At 42.2% G+C, this 22,536-nt stretch overlaps 1 pseudogene across 1 annotated transcript; it reads right to left on the reverse strand.

Annotated features, from left to right (window-relative positions):
* Window positions 1-15,942: 15,942 nt before the first annotated feature.
* Window positions 15,943-19,946, reverse strand: LOC311137166 (lamina-associated polypeptide 2, isoforms beta/gamma-like; annotated as a pseudogene). Its single transcript, XR_014615446.1, has 6 exons — window positions 19,687-19,946; window positions 18,360-18,477; window positions 17,919-18,090; window positions 17,586-17,698; window positions 17,296-17,399; window positions 15,943-17,076 (listed from the first exon to the last, which is right to left on the reverse strand). The product of XR_014615446.1 is annotated as a lamina-associated polypeptide 2, isoforms beta/gamma-like (transcript).
* Window positions 19,947-22,536: the final 2,590 nt, after the last annotated feature.

Genomic DNA, 22,536 nt, shown 5'->3' on the forward strand with positions numbered 1-22,536 from the left:
CTCCTGGCCACTGGGGACCTTGTCTTCAACGCCTTCAGCTCAGCTGCACTTCTCTGAAGCTCCTGGAACATCTATCAACTCATTTGCATATTTAAAACCAGACTCACAAACCATCTCTTCAGACAACACCTATGTTACCCTCCACTCAGCCCCTAGTTTCCCATTTCTTGTTAAATGTTTTGACTAGAACCCAACAATTTCATCATATTACTCCAATGCTAGCCTTCCTGTTAAGGCTAGGGCTGATTTCAAGGTTTTACTGTTAACCAACAACGCATTGCATGGACTTGCTCCTACTTATGTCTCTGATTTGATCCTACGCTACGGTCACAAGACCCAGGCCTCCTTATTGTCCCTATAATTTTGAAGGAAACAGCTGGAGGCAGGGCTTTCTCCTATAGAGCTCCTCTTTTATGGAATGGTCTACCGATCCATGTGAGAGAAGCAGATTCGGTCTCAACCTTAAAGTCTTTACTGAAGACTAATTTCTTCAATAGGTCCTATGATGGAGTGTAGTCTGGCTCAGGGGTGCGAAGGTGAACGGCAAGGCACTGGCGAGAGGAACCACCCTTGCTGTCTCTGCCTGGCCAGCACTCTCTCCTGGGATTCTCTGCCTCTGACCCTATTACGGAGGCCGAGTCCCTGGCTTGCTCACGCTCTCCCATGCCTCCCTGTGAGGGTGCATCACGTCATGCCAGGCTTTGTTCGCTATACTCGACTCCCTTGGGTGGGTTGAGTCACTGACACAATCTTCCTGTCCGGTTTTGCGCCCCCTAGGGCTAGTGCGATGTGGGAGATCTCCATTGGCTATACTCGACCTTGTCTCATGGTAGTAAATTAGTGGTCTGTTGATTTCCTTTGAGTGGTGTGGGGGTTGTGTTTTGGAAAAGTGGGTGGTGTTTATCCTGCTTGATTGGCCCTGTCCGGGAGTCATTTTGGACAGGTTCATAAAGAGCCTAACCTGAGGTATGTAGCTCAAATCGTTCGCGCGCCTTTGAGGTTTGAAGGTCCGAATGTCTGGTGAATATCGAATATAAAAAACCAACTTTAGGCCTACCACTACCCATGAGAAATCTCCTTCATAGTGGTCTTTCCCACACCTAGGCTTCTCCCGTCTGCAGACACATGTCCAAACATTTTACAGCAAGAACATTTTAAAGGCTGGTTTACAAAATCTCTAACTAGATAGTACACACATCCCAGTTGCACTCGAGTAGGGACAGACTCCACATCAAAAAACACTAGCACTAACCACGTTTCCATTCATAGTTTTTATGCGAGTAAAGTCATATCATATAACAAAAATGTATGACAGCTGTGATGGAAACAGGACGTTTCGGTGTAATTTTATAAAGATAATTTGTTCGTTCAACATGGTGGGGTATTTTTGTGTCGGTAAAATGCATTATGCGCCAAATGGCAGTGGAAACGCCTTTATGCGCAAATATTGACACAATAACCATCAAACCATCAAATTTAGAGTCACGCAATGATATGGTGTGTGGTCCAGTCCTCCCACTACCACTGGTGAAACCATGCCGTTTATTATAGACTACAGCTGAAATACATTATGATGAACTTCACAGGGTGGTGAAAGTACACGGCGATGAGCTTGATGCTGCTTTCTGGTAAATATCGAAGATCTTATTCTGGTAACATGATGATTCTAGAATATTCGCATGAAAATCTGTCGCCAATTGGATGGAAACCTAGCTACAGACAAACTCTTCTCCTTCCTGCCATTAACCATACGATTCATCCTCCGTGCATTGACCACTTCTGGAATTTCCTTTAATAGAGCAATGGCAACATCCCAGACTCCAGAAATTACTCCCTTGGCAGATGCCTTGCTCCGTAGCTCAAAGCATGATACATTATATCTATCGACTCGATTGATATCCAACACACGTTTTTTTCTGATCCGCAGAAACACAAGAAATCAGAACTAGCCCACTTCTCGTGATCTTCACTGATTTTACTTTAGCCAAAGCTTTCTCCATCGTTTTCGATGTTTCAAACGGGTTCCACAAGTCGGGCATATCCGTCTCTTCCAACAAACGTACTCCTACCATAAATGATGGAGTATTATCAGAACTATATGTATTATTTCCCACACCAAGTGTGATTACTTTTCCATTCTTCTGGACCAAAGTCCATTCATCCTTATTTCCACCACCATAAGGTTCAAACTCCATATCCGCAATCGCTCCCCTAGCTACTTAGCTATTTTTTAAACCAGCTTCAGCTCAGTTCTGCACAATATGTTCTATGGCAGGGGTTTTCATACTGCTTTCAAACCAGGGGTCCGCGGAGGTACTGCAAGGGGTCTGAGAAATATTAATATTTTATGTATTTATATTTTTCTTTATGTGAAAAAGTTATTTTATCAATATCGCTAGCTGCAACAGAATACCATCGTGGATACCATTTGTATGTCTCTGCGTGCAGTATGAAGGAAGTTAGAGGTAGTTTCACGAGCCAATGCTAAGTAACGTTAGCGTAATGACTGTATGTTTACAGGAACAGTTAGCATGCTAGCTGTTCTTGTTCATCCGACTCTGGGGAAGTAGATAAATGGCTTCATTGCCAATATCTCATACTATCCCTTTAATATGGAGAAAAGTACAGTCATTGGAGCTAATTACAGGTTTTTTTCTGTATAGAAAATTCTTAGGCGGGTCATCTAAGTCAAATGTTTCAAACTCATTCCACGGAGGGCCGAGTGTCTGCGGGTTTTCACTCCTCCCTTGTATTTAATTGATGAATTAAGATCACTAATTAGTAAGGAACTCCCCTCATCTGGTTGTCTAGGTCTTAATTGAAAGGAAAAACCAAAAACCAGCAGACACTAGGCCCTCCATGGAATGAGTTTGACACCCTGATCTAAGTGGTAATTTTCTGGATGGAAAAACTGTTTCAGTGTTAACTTAAATGACCAAAACCAGAGAGAAAGCATGCAGAAAAGATATTGAACTACAGTGAGTTCCAAAAGTATTGGGGACAGTGAAAAATATTTGGTTGTTTTGGCTCTGTACTCCAGCACTTTGGATTGAAATGATACAATGACTGAGGTTAAAGTGCAGACTGTCAGCTTTCATTTGAGGGTATTTTCATCCATATCGGGTGAAATTAAAGCACTTTATGTACATAGTCCCCCCCATTTTAGAACTAACAAATCAAAAATAAAAGCTAGACAGTCAGGGAGAATCAAAAATGACAAAAACCGGGCATTCAGGGCACATGCCCATTGATTTTGTTGTTTGAGCAGAGGAACACAGCATTAGCCACGGTGAAATGCATAGAATTACAGGAAATGAGCTTTAAAACGGCAAAATGGACTCTCAGCTCCATGCCAAACTGTGTAGAATTGCTGGAAATTAGCTTAAAACTGCTAAATGTTCTCTCAGCTCAATGGAAAAATGTGTAGAATTGCAGACAATTTGCTTTACAACAGCAACATGTTCTCTATGCTTCCAATATGCCTTTATAGCTAATATACTGTGTTAGAGTTTACACTTCCTCTTCCAATGAACTGTGGGGAGGTCAAAATAATGAAACTGTCTACCAAATCTATTCACTTTAAAATGTAATTACTTCTACTTGCCATTAGCATTCACCTGATCATTAGATGTCAAAGATGGACCTTCTTGATATATGGGTGCATGACACGAGCCCAGATGTTTTGGTTCTCCCAGAGACTTGGCTAAATGGCTCGATCCCGGATAAGGACATTGGCATTGCTGATTACAATGTCTTCAGGTGTGACTGACGGAAAAGAGTGCGAGGGATATATGTGAAATCAACTCTTGTGGCATCATGCTCTTTAATTCCCAAAAAATGTGAGCGTTTGGTTATAAATGTGGCCATAAGCCAAAATACACATTGATCTGTTGCAGGGATTTACCGCCCATGGTTCTCTATAGAACTTTCAGATCTTGTTATGATGAGAAATTATGCCTGGGCCAAGGCTACAAAAACTGACTCTATAACTGATTGGCAGCTTGTCAGGCAATTGAGAAATAGATGCACTTCCTCAATCAAGAAAACGAAATCTAGCGACTTTCTAAGTATTACAGTATCTCAGACTCTGCTGGTGATCTGTCTAAATGTTGGAAAACAGTTACTGCACTGAAGTGTGGAAACTCCTCTTCTTCCCTGCCTAAGCAAGTTGTGTCAGACTCTGTCATCACTACTGAGAAAAATGTGATAAGTGATGCTTTTAATCAGCATTTTATCTTGGCATGCTTTTTATTTGAAAGAAATTGTGGTTTAATTGACCCTGGTCAGCCAGTCGACTTGATGGAAGTTCTGTCAACTGTTTTCATTTCAACAATTTTCTACTTGTGAAATTCTAGACGCCTTGCACAAGATTGATGTTAAAAAAAAATCCACTGGGGCTGATTTGCTTGATCCTTTCTTGCTGCAGCTCTCTGCTGATTGGAGAATCTTTAAAGAATGGTGTTGGAGTGAATAGCGCCGTTTTACGGGCTCCTGACCCACTGTGCTATTTTGTGGGGGGGTGGGGGTGGGGGGGGGGGGGTTGTACATAATGTTTCATCCATCGTTTCCTATGACTGAATAGAGCTTCTGGACATCAGAACAGCTACATTGCAGTGAAAAAGTATTTGCCCCCTTTCATATATTCAGGTTCTCTACATATTTTTTTTATACTGAATGTTATCAGATCTTCAACCAAAACCTAATATTAGATCAAGGGAACCTGAGTGAACAAATGACACAACAATTACATACTTATTTCATTTATTTCTTAAACAAAGTTATGCAATTCCCCTTGTAATATTTGTGTTGTGGAGAAAGTTACCAGGCAGGAGACGGGAGTACAGTTTAGTGTGGTTTAGTAAAAACATCTCGTGCCCTACAGCCCCCGGGCCAATAGTGCGCATGTGCACTTCCTATTAGGTGTCGTAACATAACACTGCCGTAATACATTATTGCTTAGTAACAGCATAGTAACTAATATAGACAGATATTGATCACCAATACTACACTCCTCCCCCATAGCTTTTAACTCCCAGAGAACAAGGTAAATACGTTTGGGAAATACTAATGCAATATCTGAACAATGCATTCTTTAACATTTCTACTACTGGGTTGAAGCAGACTTTTCAGAGCCCAGCACAAATCCAGGGGATTATTCTGCCCCGAAGATGGAACTTGTGTCCTAATAACTAACCCAGGTAATGTCCTTTTTCTTTCCTTTTATCAAGGACATATTAAAGTGTTTGTTTGTTTTACTGTTTTTTACCTCCTGAAACAGCTCAACTCACAGGTCAAGCTTTTGAGGACAAGTCTGGTTTCAACAATGTCAGGCGGGTACGTGGTTGGCGTTTCAGAAACAGTTCAGCTGGTGTACGTTCCGTTACTGTGTGTGGTATGTTACGGTAAGTAAACAGGAAACGGGGAAGCCTTTGGTGGGTGGGCACAGACTGAACCTCGAGTCTAGTCCAGGACTTCTTAAAGGTTTGCACGGCTCTCTACGCTGCTCCGTTTGATGCCACATGGTAAGGTGGTGACAGGATGTGCCTTACTCCACTGTTCTTGAGAAACATTTAGAAATCGAGCATATTTTTCTCACTTGGTGGAGACCAATTCCACTTTGTATCGGCCTGCAGCAGTTGGTGAAGCGGATGCAACAATGAGGACAAGTTTGCCACAAACTTTCCGTAATAGTTCAGGAGCCCCAAAAATGACCTCAGCTCTGAGACATTTGTGGGTGCTGGTGCGTTTACGATTGCTTCCACCTTGCTGTTGGTTGGGTGCAGGCCTTGTTCGTCAATCTTGTATCCGAGATACTCCACTGAGTCCTGGAGGAACTTACACTTGCAGCGTTTCATTCTCCCTCCGTTTTTCTCCAGTCTTGACATCACTTTGTCCAGTACTACAAGGTGCTCTTCAATGGTTGGTGCTGACACGAGGATGTCGTCCATGAAGCACACTACATTGTCTATGCCGTCCGAGATCTGATCCATTCTGTGTTGAAATATCGCTGGAGCTGTCGAGATCCCATAGGCCAAGCGATTGAATCTGAATAGCCCCTTGTGTTTATTGATGGTCAGATACTGTTCTGACTCCGGGTCCAGCTTCAGTTGCTGATAAGCGAATGACAGGTCCAGCTTACTGAAAATCTTCCCACCAGCTAGAGTGGCAAACAGATCTTCAGCATTTGGTAGTGGATATTCCTCTGGGAGTATGCAGTGATTTACTGTGATCTTGTAGTCTCCGCACATTCTGACGGTGTTGTCTTTCTTTGGGACTACAACGATCGGAGCGGCCCAGTCGCTCCTCTCCACTTTCGTGATGATGTTATTCTTCTGTAGGCAGTCCAGTTCCTTCTCTACTGCTTCCTTAAGAGCATAGGGGACTGGACGTGGTTTGTGAAAGATATGCTTTGTTTCTTCTTGCACTCTGACTTTTGCTGTGAAGTCTTGTATCTCGCCGTAGCCATCTTTGGAAAGTTATTTGTGCTTCTCCAGCATGTTAGTGAGTGTAGCCTGACTTACTGGTTTGTCATTTCTCAGACTGAAGATTTCTCCCCAGTTCAGCTTGATTTTCTGTAGCCAGTTTCTGCCTAGCAAGGCTGCTTTCTCTACTTTAACAATGATAAGCGGTAGCGTCCACTCCTTCTCCTCATACCGGACTGGTACCTGGATCTGCCCTAACACAGGAATAGCGTCACCAGTGTATGATGAAAGATGGATGGATGCTGGCTGAAGAGGGCAATCTTTCCGTTTTTCTTTGTAGATTCTCTCCAGCTGCATTTTTACTAGTTTTCCAGCTAACTCCATGCTGAGATAGATTCCATGTTTTTGTTGTTGAGCTGTGTACACTGAACAGTTCCAATACTGTTTCAGCTGTACCTTCCTCTTCTTGTGCTGCATCTGACACATTGTGCACTCTTGCTGTGCGTTTTGGAGCTTTACATACTCTCTGTAAATGTCCAACCTTTCCACAATTGTGCCACTTTTCATTTTGGAATCGACATGCTCTGTGCTGATGATTATCTCCCCCACATCTGTAGCAACTTGGCTTAGACTTTTATGATGTGGGCTGCTGTGTTCTTGTGTTGCCTTGAGGACGGGACTGAGAAAAGTATGACTTTTGTGAGCATTTCCGTTCACATGTGTCACTGACCTTGTGAACTCCTTTCTGACGTTCTGCATGTCCCAATAGCCCAATAGCCCTGTGGGCAAGCTCGAGTCCAAGTGCGATATCACAGACTTTCTTGAAAGTCAAGTCCTTCTCTGACAGAAGCCATCTGTGGTATGCTTCACCTGTGAGACCACATACAACCTTTTCTCGGAGACCGTCATCAAGAAATTGTGCAAACTCACATGTACTTGTCAGCCTTTTCAAAGCAAGGATGTAGTCAGCCACAGTTTCTCCTTGACATTGCGTTCTGCAATGAGAATTGGCTTAGGCTTGAAATGCCTTGAGAGAGTTTCAGTCAGTTCTGCATAGGTCAACTCCACTGCTTTTATTGGTTCAATGAGACCTTTCAGCAATCCATACTCAGTTGGACCCAAAACACTGAGAAATACATATTTATTTTCATCTTTGATTTAATTTGCAACCAGCCATCGCTAAAAACGCTCTAAATAGGAATCAAAATCCTATTTTGTAGCCTCAAACTCTGGTACTTGACCAATGGTTGCCATTTTCACAGTTAATTGTTCAGTATCCACATTCCTTGTATTCTTTCATTTTCAGAATTTTCATCTAATTCTTCACTTTCTCCATTTCAGAAGTTTCTGATTTTTTTTCATTCTCTGCACTCATTTCTAATAATGTACACACTGTGTTACGTTTCTTCTTATTTCTTTTAAACAATATTTCTCCACTGAGATCGCCTATTTTCAATGGGTTCAATGACAGTTCTTACTTTAACCACCAGAGGGCAGTGTCGCTATTCTGGACTCCAGTAGGCTTGCTACTTCGCAGCCCCCGAAAATTGTGCCTGCTAGCAGTGCTTTGCATAAGCAGTCTTCTACTAGCGGAAAAAAATAACTGACGATTTACATAATTATATTGAGTTTCATTACTCACGCTACATTCTTCCCTTCAAGCAATGTCCGTTTAAGAAGCTTAATCACCTTCAGTTCACAGACGGATGGCCTGACATTCTCCTGTAGAATTCTCTGATACAGAGCAGAATTCATGGTTCCTTCTATTAAGGCAAGTCGTCCAGGTCCTGAGGCAGCAGAGCATCCCCAAACCATCACACTACCACCACCATGCTTGACCGTTGGTATAAGGTTCTTACTGTGGAATGCTGTATTTGGTTTTCGCCAGACATAATGGGACCCATGTCGCCCAGAATGTTATACTTTTGACTCATCTGTCCATAGAACATTCTTCCAAGAGTCTTGATGATCATCCAGGTGCTTTTTGGCAAACTTGAGGCAACTTTTTTGACGAGATGGGTCCCATTATGTCTATCGAAAACTAAACAATACATTCCACAGTAAGAACCTTAAAATCTGATTTTAAACCTAACCCTAACTTTAAATTAAGACCAAATTACCAAATGTTTGTTGTCATTCATATGATATAGCCAATTTTTGACTTTGTGGCTGTGGTATTTACATTTCAGTCATTTAGCAGACGCTCTTATCCAGAGCGACTTACAGTTAGTGAGTGCATACATTCTTTCATACTGGCCCCCCTTGGGAAACGAACCCACAACCCTGGCGTTGCAAGCGCCATTCTCTACCAACTGAGCTACACGAGGCTGGTATCTAGTGACAACCGATCCAGACCTCTGTAATTTTTGGTCATGGCTATAATAATAATAATATATACCATTTAGCAGACGATTTTATCCAAAGTATTTAAAAAAAAACATGTATTTAAAATGTATTTATTTGTTGTACTTTTTACCCCTTTTTCTCCCCAATTGGTAGTTACAGTCTTGTCCCATCGCTGCAACTCCCGTACGGACTCGGGAGAGGCGAAGGTCGAGAGCCATGCGTCCTCCGAAAAAGTTACTTAGATTTATTTGTATTAAGATAATGAAGTTGAAATTTCTTGCTTTTGAGTTGATCCCGCTGACCCAGTAAATGCATCAAGAGAATTTGTAATGTTTAAAAATTTTCTGTTTTAAGCCTTTTTTAGGTTAAAGTAATGCAAAATGATCTGCCATTGCAAGAGAATTCTAATGGTAGAGATCAAAAAAATGTGCAGTGCATACTGCGGGGACAGCGCTCCGCAAGCGGAAGCGAACGACACTGTGCCTGGGTGTTGTGCTGCCAACTTGCTGTGCATGCTCCGCTCTCCCCATTGAGTGAGTAGACTGTTGCAGCGTTCAACACAACTGCAAACTCGGAAATCTCCGACTTCAGCGCGTTCGCATCAACTGGGAACACAGAAAAAACGTTCTCCGATTGGGAAAAATCGATTCGAACGGTCATCCAACTCGGGAACTCGGGCTACTTCCTCTCCGACTTTCCAAACAGAACATCACTGACGTCATGATTTGAACTTGTATTTTTCCTAGTTCCCAGTTGTTTTGAACGCGGCATGTATCACGGCGGTACCAACCAATCATGGTACCAATTTTCCAAGTAATTTCTTGTGGGCTGCTATCCTACTCTAAATAACTACTCTAAAACTCTTAACAGTTGGTCTAATTTCTGTTTATGTGACAAAATAAGCTATTATATAGTGTAGAGAATCATCACACCATCTAAACCGCTGTGAAATATATTTTCCATAACCAACAATATTGTTGTTTTAGCTGTTTGAAGCTGGTGTACAAAACCTAAATTAAAAAGACACAAAAACAAAACTTAAGAACGGGAAACATATAAGTAGAATGATAGATCTATAACTCACATTTCTATGTTAATATGGTCAGGTCTCCCAAAAAGTTACATATTGCCACTTTAATGGACATTTCCCATTGAGCCTACATATGCAGCTTTCAGCATGAATGCAGTCTCCGCGGGAAAGTTGCCTTTGAATTTCATCACGCTGTAACGCTGAATTTCCGCAATATGGATTGACTAGAGCCCTAAATCACATATATTTATAACTAACCCAAGATAGTTCATCTACGTCGTTTACAGTGGGAGCAAATGAAGCATATTGGGCAGAACAAGTAAGGAATTGGGCAAAGCCAAGCACGAGCTAGCGAGATCCTATTGGTGCGTTGTAGCATATATTTGCATATCTCCGTTAGGGAACGCCTCCTCTGTGAAGTGCGCACAAACTCAACTCAATTTTTTGGAAACTTTGGAAAAGCGTCAAGTCTATAAAACTTAGTGCACTGTGTTCGTAACAAATTCTAGTTTTGGGAACAGAAAAATTTATTGACATCAGATGTTTCATCAATGAGAAAATTAGCAGAATGTCAGCCCAGTTTCACCTAGATCAGGGGTGTCAAACTCATTTTAGCTCAGGGGCCACATGGAGGAAAATCTATTCCCAAGTGGGCCGGACCGGTAAAATCATGGTATATATAACTTAAAAACAACAACTTCAGATTGTTTTCTTTGTTTTAATATGATCAACATAAAACATAAAGCTGGAGCCTGAGGACAGTGTGTCCAAAATAGTACAAGCACAACATCACTATTAATCATAAAACACCAAGTTTATTTGAAAATTCTAAAGAAAAAGAACACACAATGCCTCAGTGATTAACAGAACTGTTTCACAGATCACAGAACTATATCAGGGTGTCATTTCTCAGGCAGAAATGTAGATAAAAATAATGAAATCCTGTTCCCCAAACAAGTGCAAGAACCACAGAGTCAAGAATAGGTTAAATATACAAATAAAATAAAATCAATTAAAAACAATAGCACATCAACATAAAAACATACAAACATAAAGCTGGAGCCTGAGGACAGTGTGTCCAAAAGCACAACATCACTATTAATCATAAAACACCAAGTTATTTGAAAGTTCTGAGGACAAAGAACACACAAACACACAATGCCTCAGTGATTCACAGAAGTATATCACAGATCACAGAACTATATCAGGGTGTCTCATGCAGCACTTTAAGTGGGGTTGCATAGTTTATTTGACTCCTGATACCTGGCATCTTTTAGCTTTCACCAGCACATCAATATCAGGCGTCACATCCTGAGTGGCAGCCAACTTCAGGATGTGATTCAAGTGCTTGTGCGTGAGCCTTGAGTGCAGCTTTGTTTTATTTATGCTCATTACAGAGAACTTGCTCACAAAGATATGTGGTTCCAAACATGCACAACAGTTTTGCAGCGAGGGCTGTCAAGTTGGGGTAACCTGGCAAGAGATTCTGATAAAATGTGTCCAAGCCAGCTGCGGCAAATTTGCCCTTCAAATCCGAGTCACACTGCAAGTCTATTATTTCAAGTTGGATGCTGACGGGCCGATCAGAGGGATTCACGGTGAATGGCGAGCAAAAAACGTTGAAGTCTTTCTCCAGTTCACCAAAAATCTGAAAGCGTTGCTCAAACTCCCGTAACAGTCCCGTTATTTTATCTTTGAACCGCTTCATGTCTGCCACATGTTGGGTCGCGCACACATTTTTCAGACAGGGGAAGTGAGCTGCATCACCACCGGCGAGTTGCGTCTCCCACAATGACAGCTTCAACTTGAAAGAACGTATGCTGTCATAATACTGCGTGACAACTTTGTTGCGCCCTTGCAGCTGTTTGTTCAAGTTATTCAGGTGCTCTGTAACATCCACCATAAATGCAAGGTCCTGCATCCATTCTGCGGAATGAAATTCTAACACTCCTTTTCTTCCATGAACTGTTCAATTTCTTCTCGTAAATCAAAGAAACGAGGGAACAGCACCTCGGCTTAACCATCTTACCTCAGTGTGGTATGGCAGGCCATAGATGTGGTCTTTCTCTCTGAGAAGGCTGTCAAACTGACGGTGATTCAGGCTTCTGGATCGGATGAAATTAACAGTTTGGATGACCACCTTCATGACGTTATCCATCTTTAATGACTTGCAACACAAAGCCTCCTGGTGCAAAATAGTGAAAAGTCAAAAAATCACGTCCTCCATTTGCAGATTGCACTTTCTCTCTGAACTTTGTCACAACGCCTGCTTTTTTCCCGATCATTGAGGGCGCACCATCTGTAGCCGGGCTGACAGCGCGGGACCAGTCCACTCCGACCCTGTCCAGCGCGTCGATGAGTGCAGTGAAAATATCAGCTGCTGTCGTTGTATCTGTCATCGGCACCAACTCCACGAACTCCTCGGTGACGGTCAATGTGTCATCAACTCCGTGGATGAAAATGGCCAGTTGTGCAACATCTGTAATGTCCGTGCTTTCATCAATTGCAACCGAAAACGCAATAAATGACTTTACTTTTTGCTTCAACTGGCTGTCCAAATCCACTGAAAGATCGGAAATCCTGTCTGCAACTATGTTTCTTGTCAGGCTGATATTTACAAAAGCCTGACGCTTTTCAGGGCACACAAACTCCGCTGCCTTCATCATGCATGTTTTTACAAATTCACCCTCACTAAATGGTTTTGAAGCCACTGCGATTTCATTAGCAATGAGTTAGCTAGCTTTCACTGCAGCGTCACTGATGTCTCGGCTGTGAGTAAACACAGACTGCTGTTTCTTCAGACCCGCCAATAGTTCATTCACCTTCTCTCTTCTCCGCTGTCCTTGAAAGTTGTCATATTTGTCGGCATGAAGACTCACATAGTGGCGACGAAGGTTATATTCTTTCAGCACTGCAACATGCTGTGAACACACCAAACATACAGCTTTCCCATTGAATTCCGTGAATAAATAGGAGGATGACCATTTTTCTTGGAACACTCTGCACTCTGCGTCCACTTTTCTCTTTTTTGACAGAGACATATTGGGGCAATGAGGTTGCCAAAGCACATAATGTTAAAAGTAGAAGCCGTAATAAATATCGCGGGCAAAACAAAGTAGCTCATCCGGACTGGCTGCACGTGCTTGACGTACTTGCTCTGCCCCGGTATAAACAGTTTGCTTGCTTAACACAATTGCTATTGCGCCATCCAGTGGACGCAATTGGAACAGCAGTTTATTTTATTGAAAAATTGCAGCGCATTTTTATACTTTACAAAATCATCTCACGGGCCGGATTAAACCCGTTTGCGGGCCTGATCCGGCCCGCGGGCCGGACGTTTGACACCCCTGACCTAGATCCATCCTCTCACACTACCTGCGACTGGACTTCCTCGTTCTAAACAGATGCTTCAGCTTTATAGCCCATGTGACATGTCTGGCTTTCCCCTTCTGTCTGTGCCTAAATCTTGGGAGGAAAAAAGTCTCCCATGTTAGCTACCTCCGGCTACATAGTGAAACAGCTGCCCAGTGGGAAGCAACTCACGTCGGCAAGCACCTCGGTACACCATCGGGGCACTGGTCATTCGCACCGGCTTGTCGTCGTGCTCCCGAGGGCTGTAACGTCGTCGTCGTGCATCCCGAGGGCTGTAACGTTAGCTATAACGCTAGTCACTGTGACGTACAGATGGTGAACAATTTCACAAGTTCTCTCCCTCGCGGATCGAAGTAAACATACCTTTCTTATGAAAATTGTAATCAGTGCTCGGCTGTTGTTGCCAGCTAGCCAGCATAACTCGCTGGCTTGTTCAAAGTCTAAATTAAGAGCGAGAGTGTGACATCCCTTTGACATACTCTTATTTCACCTTTGAGTTGGATGCTTATCTCACTATGCATGTTTTCAGATTCTGTTCAAATGTTCTCAAACGAGCATTCTGAGATGTTTTTATGCATGTGACCAATTGGGTTCGACTATGGGTGTCTGCACCACAAGACTAATAATCGTCATCAACAGATATCATCAGTACAGAAGCTGTCTTCATTTCTCAGATGATCAAGAGTATGGAAACTCCTCTGCCTCAAAGAAAACCGTGGGGAGACAATTGACTTACTACATTTATTTAATGATATTATCTATTATGAATAAAAACAGATTTAAAAAATCCTTAACCCCACAATCCCCACCATATCCGTTCATCCCTGGGAAGCTAGCTGCCTGATCAAAGTCAAAAACATTTAATCTTTAATATATTCACAAAAAATTGACATCCCACTTTCACCTATGGTACTTTATTTTGCTACAAAAAAGAGGGAAAAAGTTCACAATTCACATCAGAAAAATAAGGAAATAAAACAGTTTTTTTTTTTTTAAACAGTGTGGACAAATGTCAACTTCTTGACAAGTGAAAGTCAGTAAATGGTCAACATAAGTTAAGTGGCTATCACTTTTACCATTAGTCTCCTCAGTTAATTATTGTCCCCATTAGTATTACCTCTGCTATCAAGATTAAGTGTACAAGAGGCAAACTCAATTTGAGTTTTTGACTCATTAAAATTAGAATAGTATTATGAGCCATTTACTTGCTCAACTTTCTTTTGCAAAAATATAATTCTTCCAAGATCTGTAGTATTATGTATGAACCATTAGGAAGGGCTGTGTGGGTGCACTAAATTTATAGACAGACAGTCCCGGGTCGTGTTCATTCGGCACCAAATGGAAAAAAAACACAGAATCACAGAGTATTTGTTCAATAAGGAATACCCATTTGTGTTTTCCTGTTTTAAAACTTTTTGCTACGGTGAGCATGCCCTTTAGATGGGACAGAAAGCAGCACAGGTCCTAATCCAGGCACTTGTCATCTCCCGTCTGGATTACTGTAACTCGCTGTTGGCTGGGCTCCCTGCCTGTGCCATTAAACCCCTACAATTTATCCAGAACGCCGCAGCCCGTCTGGTGTTCGACCTTCCCAAGTTCTCTCATGTCACCCCGCTCCTCCGCACACTCCACTGGCTTCCAGTTGAGGCTCGCATCTACGACAAGACCATGGTGCTTGCCTACGGAGCTGTGAGGGGAACGGCACCTTACCTTCAGGCTCTGATCAGACCCTACACCCAAACGAGGGCACTACGTTCATCCACCTCTGGCCTGCTAGCTCCCCTACCTCTACAGAAGCACAGTTCCCGCTCAGCCCAGTCAAAGCTATTTGCTGCTCTGGCACCCCAATGGTGGAACAAGCTCCCCCACGACGCCAGGACAGCGGAGTCACTGACCACCTTCCGGAGACACTTGAAACCTCTTTAAGGAATACCCCCCCCCCCCCCCCCAATAAAAAAGAAGAAGAAATAAAGTGGTTGTCCCACTTGCTATCATAAGTTGAATGCACCAATTTGTAAGTCGCTCTGGATAAGAGCGTCTGCTAAATGATGTAAATGTAAATGACTGAAGGATCTGGAATCTTCAGAACAACAAAGCACCAAAGATGAAACACACTCACACAAAGCTATATTGGGACTTGGTCATCACACTTCAAGTCTGGTACTATGATGAGCCATTCAACTACCAGACCACTTACTGCTAGCCTGGTCCCAGATCTGCTTGTGCTGTCTTGCCAACTCCTCCTGACAATGACCAAGATAGTTGGCAAGATAGCACAAACAGATCTGGGACCATGCTTACTTACTGCAGTTGATCTCCCCAACAGCTTTTCAATGTACTGAGGGATCTACATGATCAGTTTAAAGACAACTAATAGTTTTAGAAATCAAACTCATAGTTTATAGCATGAAAAAGGGCTTCTCCTCATACAGAGACAAAACCATATTTAAAACTATTGGACAGTATTATGACTCCTCGCAGCAGTGATCCAATTAATTTAGAGCAGATTAGAATAGACCTGAGCACCATTTAATTCATAGTTTAAAAACATGATTCTACCTATCTCTATTATTAATACTACAGTGTATATTCAAAATCCATTCAGAAATACTTGTAATTAATTGTAGATATTTCCGTAATTAGTAGCATTTCTTTGTGCTTGAAATAGTGGGAGGGCACTAAGCAGGGTTGGGGTCAATTCCATTTCAATTCAGGAAGTACACTCCAATTCCCATTCTCTTCAAAGCTTTTTATGAGGAACCTTTGGAATTGGAATTGTGTTTACTTTCTGAATTGACTGGAATTTAAATGGATTTGACCTCAACCCTGGCACTATGCAAGTTATGCCTGGCACAACAGACACCCCGAAAACTACAACCATGTCCTTCAAAAACTACAACCATGTCCTTCAAAAACTACAACCATGTCCTTCAAAAACTACAACCATGTTCTTCAAAAACTACAACCATGTCCTTCAAAAACTACAACCATGTCCTTCAGAAACTACAACCATGCATGTGACCTGTCCTCACGATATCACATGGGAGTTCTATCTACACACATAAGTGAAAAATACACACAAAGAATACACAAAATGCACTTCACACTATGATTAAAAACGACTTAATAAAAACGAGTCTATTCAGACTGTCATGACAAGACAGTGTTGGTTTGTTTTCCAGGAAGCTGGTGTTGATTAGGTTGAATGCCCCTCTTTTCTCTCCTTAGCGGGGGCGAGGAGAAGTTAACAAGGAGGGGACAGGGTCAGACAGTCTACCAGCCCAGATTAAAAGTCAGTCAGTCCTCCAAGATAGGCAACCATGTATAAAAAGATGAAGATGGGGTTGCTGACCAAATGAAGCGATGGGGGGGGAGATAGTGAGCTGTGGATAGCAAAACAGGGCATGGCCAGGTCTCTTGACCAAGAGGTCTTTTGACCTCAATTGGACAGCCTGGTAAAATAGTGGTACAAATTATAATAAAAGAGAGCAGGGTGGAGAAGGTGCATTGCTTACATGACGCCACCCTCAGCTCCTGCACTTTGGCTGCTGCCGGCCCCGATGCCCAGCGGCACAATCACATTATCGACCATGGCATCTACCACCTTATCAACCGTGCTACACAGGGGACCCTTGGCGTTGTTTATCAAACCCTTGACGGACTGGACCTGATCTGCATCAAGGTGCTGGATGACGAAGTAGATGGAACCAGCTACAGTGATGAGCACCATGAGCTTTAGTAGGACAGAGAGGAATCCTGGCCTGGCCGGTTCTGAGCCCAGGGAGCTGCACTCAGAGTGAGACTCTGTGTAGAGTGGAGCGCTCCAGGAGAGACTCATTCAGCCAGTAGTTGCTGGGTTTCAGCGGTCGGCCAGCCGCGCCGCGGATCGATCTCCTGCAGGTGGCGCTGGGGAGAGAGGAGGATTAGAGGATGATGTGACAAAGTGATTTCTGACAAGTCATGTTTAACAACTGCTGTAAAGATTTGACTGGTAAGTACCCCTGTGTTCTTGGAGCCATACACATAAAAAATGCATTTTGGTCAGATCTAGAGATGGGATCTGTCTTAGTTTGACCAAAAGTGAAAGGTTCCACATACTAGTGATATGGCCTAAAAAGGTCTTACCTGATGCCTATGGGTGAACGGATCTCATTAGCGAGAATCTCCTCAACATTCTCCCCCGTCTTCTTAGGGGTCTGGTCACCAGTTGCTAGACTCTCCTCCACCACCTGTGAACATCGACAATGACAACAGATGATTGCGAGGTTGGGGTTTATGGGTGCAAGATAAGATTATTTACATATTTGTGCTGAACTTTCTTGCTGTTGAAGACGAAAGCTGTTTTAATGTGAGAGCTCTGGTGAGTGTGATTTTGCATTGTATTTATTTAAATTAACTTGAACTTGAAGGCTTACCATGTTGCTCCGTCTGCTACTGGTCCTGATGGTGACAGGAATCTTCCCTCTGCGCATCACAGGCTTCTCCACAACAGGAACTGGCTCTGGTTCAGGAGCAGCAGTTATCTCATCTGACAGAGGCATCTAAACTGGCAGTCAAATATCAAAGTAAAAAGGATCCATTCCATTTCAATTCAAAAATTCAAATTTCCTCATTGCTTTTCAGTTTAGGCCTACTTCCTGAATTGAAATGGAATTGAAACCAACCCTGAATTAAGTATCTTTGTTTAAGTGTGCTGCTTAATTAATGGTGCATGTTCTTGTGCAGTTGTAACTAATATCTAATCTCACCTTCCTCCTTGTCACTGTACTGGTCAGAGAGTGTGTTGCCGTTCTGGATGCTGTCTGCCTTGGCTGCTGCAGCGGTAACTATGGCAGTCTCAAGATAGGCTAGGGGTAGCCTCAGCGGCAGCTGTATCCAGTAGCTTCTGAAGCTTCTTCTCATAAAGCTTGCGGGTGCAGCCTGAAGACAAGGGGAAACAAGTTAGAGATTAAGTGAAGGTGGTACATTTAGTCAAGGATCTCTCACTGAATGCTTGAGTCTGTTGGTGCATCTCAATAGTCTAAAGTGCCTTCCTCTTCTTGTCTCATTTCCATCATCTGCACAGATGTACAAGAACTGAAGAGGTGAAAGCTTATCTTCTCAGATCAATGCAGATGAAGTAGCGGAGCAAGGCAAGGAGAGGAAGCCACTTTAAGACACACCCTGAGTAAAACATAAGGAAGACTCACCAACTATGGGTCCAGCATTGACTCCATGCTTCAACAGCTCATCTTTTAAGCCTGCATCTGTAAGGTCTGTCACTTCCACTCCTTCTGACTGAGGCTTGTCAGTCTTCCTGGTGGCTTTCTGTGGATGGATGGATTATGGGTGTCAATTCATAGACCTGGGTAATACGTTTATCTAGAGACCAAAGATTAGCCTATCTCTGTCTTAACTAAGATTATCTAGAAAGAACACAGACATTAGAGAACCAATGCAAGGCATGAGTAAAGCCCTATTCAGACCTGATTAGTTTTACTGGGGGAGGTCGGATAATGTAATTATGTGCATGAGCACAAAACACCACATCTGTAATTTTAGTCCCGCCCGAATCTACAATCTCAGTCATTTTACATGTCAGGAGAGTAATAATTCCAGCCAGAATAACCTAGTGTTTTTTGGCGAAGTCCAAGGTCCTCTGATAATACTAGTCCCGTGCGAATTGACCTCCCTGTGTTTTGAGAGAAATGTCTGACTTTGACAGGTGTTGCTGGCGGTTTGAGCAAGAAAACAATAACTGATTTGATCAATTGAACAAAGTGCTGCACATAAGCTATATATGAATGGCCTACATGTATCAACTTTCACAGTGAATGCTTTTGTTTATATGTTTTGTGGGTATGAATTGAATATTGCCAAATGGATCAGTAAAACATATTGTGCCTATTTAATGCAACCCTTGCTGTTAATAGATCGCAAAGCAGCACACAACTGACCTAAACGTTTGGAAATTATAAATTAACTTTCTCACACATAGCCTTAAAACGTATCTCAAGTGCAAGTGCACTGTTTAGCTCACATCCGAAGGCTGAGGGGCATTTAGGAAGTACTGCGGATCGATTATTATGACACTATACCAAAGATGGTTTGGTATGGTTTAGAAACCAAGCTCGAGTTATCAGTGTGGCACTATCAGCTGGACATGTTGAAATATCTTCACGGCTACAATAAAAACCTGCATGCTTCCGTCATAACTGTCAATTGATATATATATATATAAACAAGTAAGAATTACTGGGGACAGTTTGGAAAAAAACGAATCCCTTCCCGAAACGTCCTCTGGAATAACGGACATTCTGGAGTAATAATTCCATAACCAACGTTCTCTATACTTGTCCCGTGCGAATATGGTTTAAGAGGGAAAGAAACAGGAAGTGGATATTTAACTGAATAACATTATATGGAAAGGCAACAATCATTTAACACAGGTAACTAGTGATTTCATGCATTATGATTAACATTACAAAATCAATTCATAGCACTGTAATGACCAATAATAATATATTCATAACTTACTCTTCCAGAAATACTATTGTTGGAGACTACAGGGGCAGGTAGTTCTTCATCACTGGAGAACATGTCTGTAGATGGACTTTTCTGGTTCAGAACGGTCAAGTTCTTCAAGTACAATTGAACATATACATTTTTCTTCTGGTCGGAGATGGGAAGGGGCACATTGTTGGCCGTGAGCTCATTTTTTAGTTTATCCTTCGTGAGAATTGACGGATCTTCGAGAAATTCCGCCATGCCCGTTTCCTTTCTCGTAGCTAAAAACTGTAGGTGGGTGTAATTTAGCTAGCAAGTAATGCTTAAATTGAGCAGTTAGCAAGCTCGGTCGCTAACAACAACAAGGAAACGTGCAGAGTATGTCGGAAAACGAAAAGACTGGTGCCCAGCAACGATTATTTAGCTATGAGCTAGCTATCCGGTTAAACTTTACTCACTTATTTTTTATATTAGATATATTCACTTTCCATCGCTTGTCCCGGCTGAGATTATTTTGTTAAAATACAGCTGCACTGTAATGGTATATTAAAACTGAACAAGTAAATACGGATTTAAACTATTTAAAGAACGGTATTAGCTAAACCCCGGCCCATTTGCTACTTCTCTGTCCGCGGCATACAAAGAGGAGAGCTATTGGACGTTAGACCTCAAGAAACTAGATGGTGATTGGTCGGTCTTGAAAAAAACAAACGCACCCTCCAAAAAGAAAGAGCCCTGTGGAGCTTTGAACATCAGTAGGCGTAGTCAGCAGTCAAAATATAGTATGTTGAATTCTGCCCAGAATTTCTGGATTTCTGCCCAGATGGATATTGGCATAGTTAAAAGTTATTTATAATTACATTTCCAATTTTCAATTTCATAACACTGATAAAACTGCAACCCCATCTGAAGATGGCAGTGTTATCCACCATATGGTTGCCTGTTAGTATTCGTGAGCGCAGGCCACTAAGCACTTCACATTTCACAGACCATAAGTGACAAAGGAAAGCTGTTACTATAAACAGTGTTACATTAAACATTTCAAACTTTGTTTGATACAGGCGTACATTGGAATATTATTAATATTATGTACAAGCTGGTCAGATCGTTCTGAAAGATACATTATAAATAAAGTTAAGAGGTCACTAAGGTCCTTTCAGACCTTATCTCACACGGAAATGTCCATGACCAATTTGATCTGCTGGCTGCTGCATTTCCAGGCAGAATGTATGCAGCCATTTCTTGAGAGAGAGAGAGAGAGAGCGAAGAAGGGGGCCATAAAAAATATTTCTGAGGACTGTCTGGCTGGTCCTGACAGGCTTTTAAACTCTGTGGTGGTGAGGGCCCTATAAGTTGCCATAGTGACAGTGGTTTGAGGTGGCAGAGTGTTGCCCCCTACCACCTGACCTTCAACTAGACCTGGGTTGCGTCCCAAATGGGCTCTGGTCAAAAGTAGTGCACAGGGAATAGGGTGCCATTTGGGATGCAACCTTGCATTTCTGGGATGCAACCTTGCCTTTCTGGGATGCCGCTGCAGTAGAAACCAAGCAATGGATCCCCAGCCCACCTCAGTCCTCAGCCTCAAACCACACCGAATACAGTGCTTGAAGTTTATAGTTCAAGTTTTCCATAGCCGACTTGCCAATGGAGTGTAAGCGTAAAAATGTGTGAGCCCTTGAGAAACACCTCTTAAGCTTTCTTTGTATGTCATTTACACAGAAAATATGAGGCGTGCCAAGAATCATAGTAAGTGCCTCAAGCATAACAGTCGTGCCCTCTGAAAGATGATCAAAGCGGAGACTGCAATTATCAACGATCACATGTTTTCATAATGAGTTAATGTAAAAATGAAATACTAGGCCTACAGTACTATGCAGAAACTGTGTGTGAATAGCTAATAATATATATTTTTCTGGATTAATGTTTATAACCTCTCGAGGCTAGATAAAGATTTTGCAGTTGTATTAACTGGGCCTCAATAATATATACACTGTAATATACAATATATTATACAACGGGTGGGTCTAAACCTGGATGCTGATGGGTTAAAACCGCATTCCAGCAGGTTTCTATTTCACAAGTTACCACCGGCTAAAGCTATGACGTTAAAATCCCTATTTACTCTGTTCCATCTCACATCCACTGTCTCATCAGCCCAGCCAGGCAATTTATAAACTTGATCCTCAGTGTAAAAAGCATCTAGACATTATCTCCCATTTCTTTTAGACTAGCAATTGGTTTTCAATAGCGGAGATTTGTATAAACCTTGCTGTCTGTCTCTCTGACATTTCCAACATTGTTTCAATATTGAAATTCGATCTCCAGCTGTCCCATAGTAATGAACGTGTAGGGGTCAGGAGTCGGGATGAAACAGACAGGCAGGCAGCTTTTCTGAGCCAATCTAAATCATGAATCAGTATAATTTTTATGGATATATACAAAGAAATGTCAATAATAAAAAAAAAAAATGTCAATAACAAAAAACTGGTAAAACGAAACGAAGTGCAGCTAGTTTGCAGTCTTTCCAGCTTCAGTTTGAAGTGATTGTGTTATCTGTGTTGTTGGCTAGCTCCTCTGAACAACAGTGTCCTGACGAGAGAGCACATTTTCTATGCCAGGTGAAATCGTGCATCATTAGCTCATTGTTATGGATGTATCATTGTTAGCTGTAGTTGGCTTGCTGACAAGCAAGGGATAAGAATGTTGCCAGCCAGTATGGCAATAGAACATTTACTACGAACGACTGGGTCACGTCCATAGATACAGAACAAAAATAGTTAACGACTGGGTCGCGTCTCTGGCAACCGAACTGATAGAACGAACGACCAGCCGGCTTGTGTAGCAACCCTAGATTTGTGTTGGGACTATATCTTGTGGAAG

The sequence above is a fragment of the Coregonus lavaretus genome (assembly GCF_964263955.1).
Source record: "Coregonus lavaretus genome assembly, chromosome: 11".
In the NCBI taxonomy this organism is placed as follows: Eukaryota; Metazoa; Chordata; class Actinopteri; order Salmoniformes; family Salmonidae; genus Coregonus; species Coregonus lavaretus.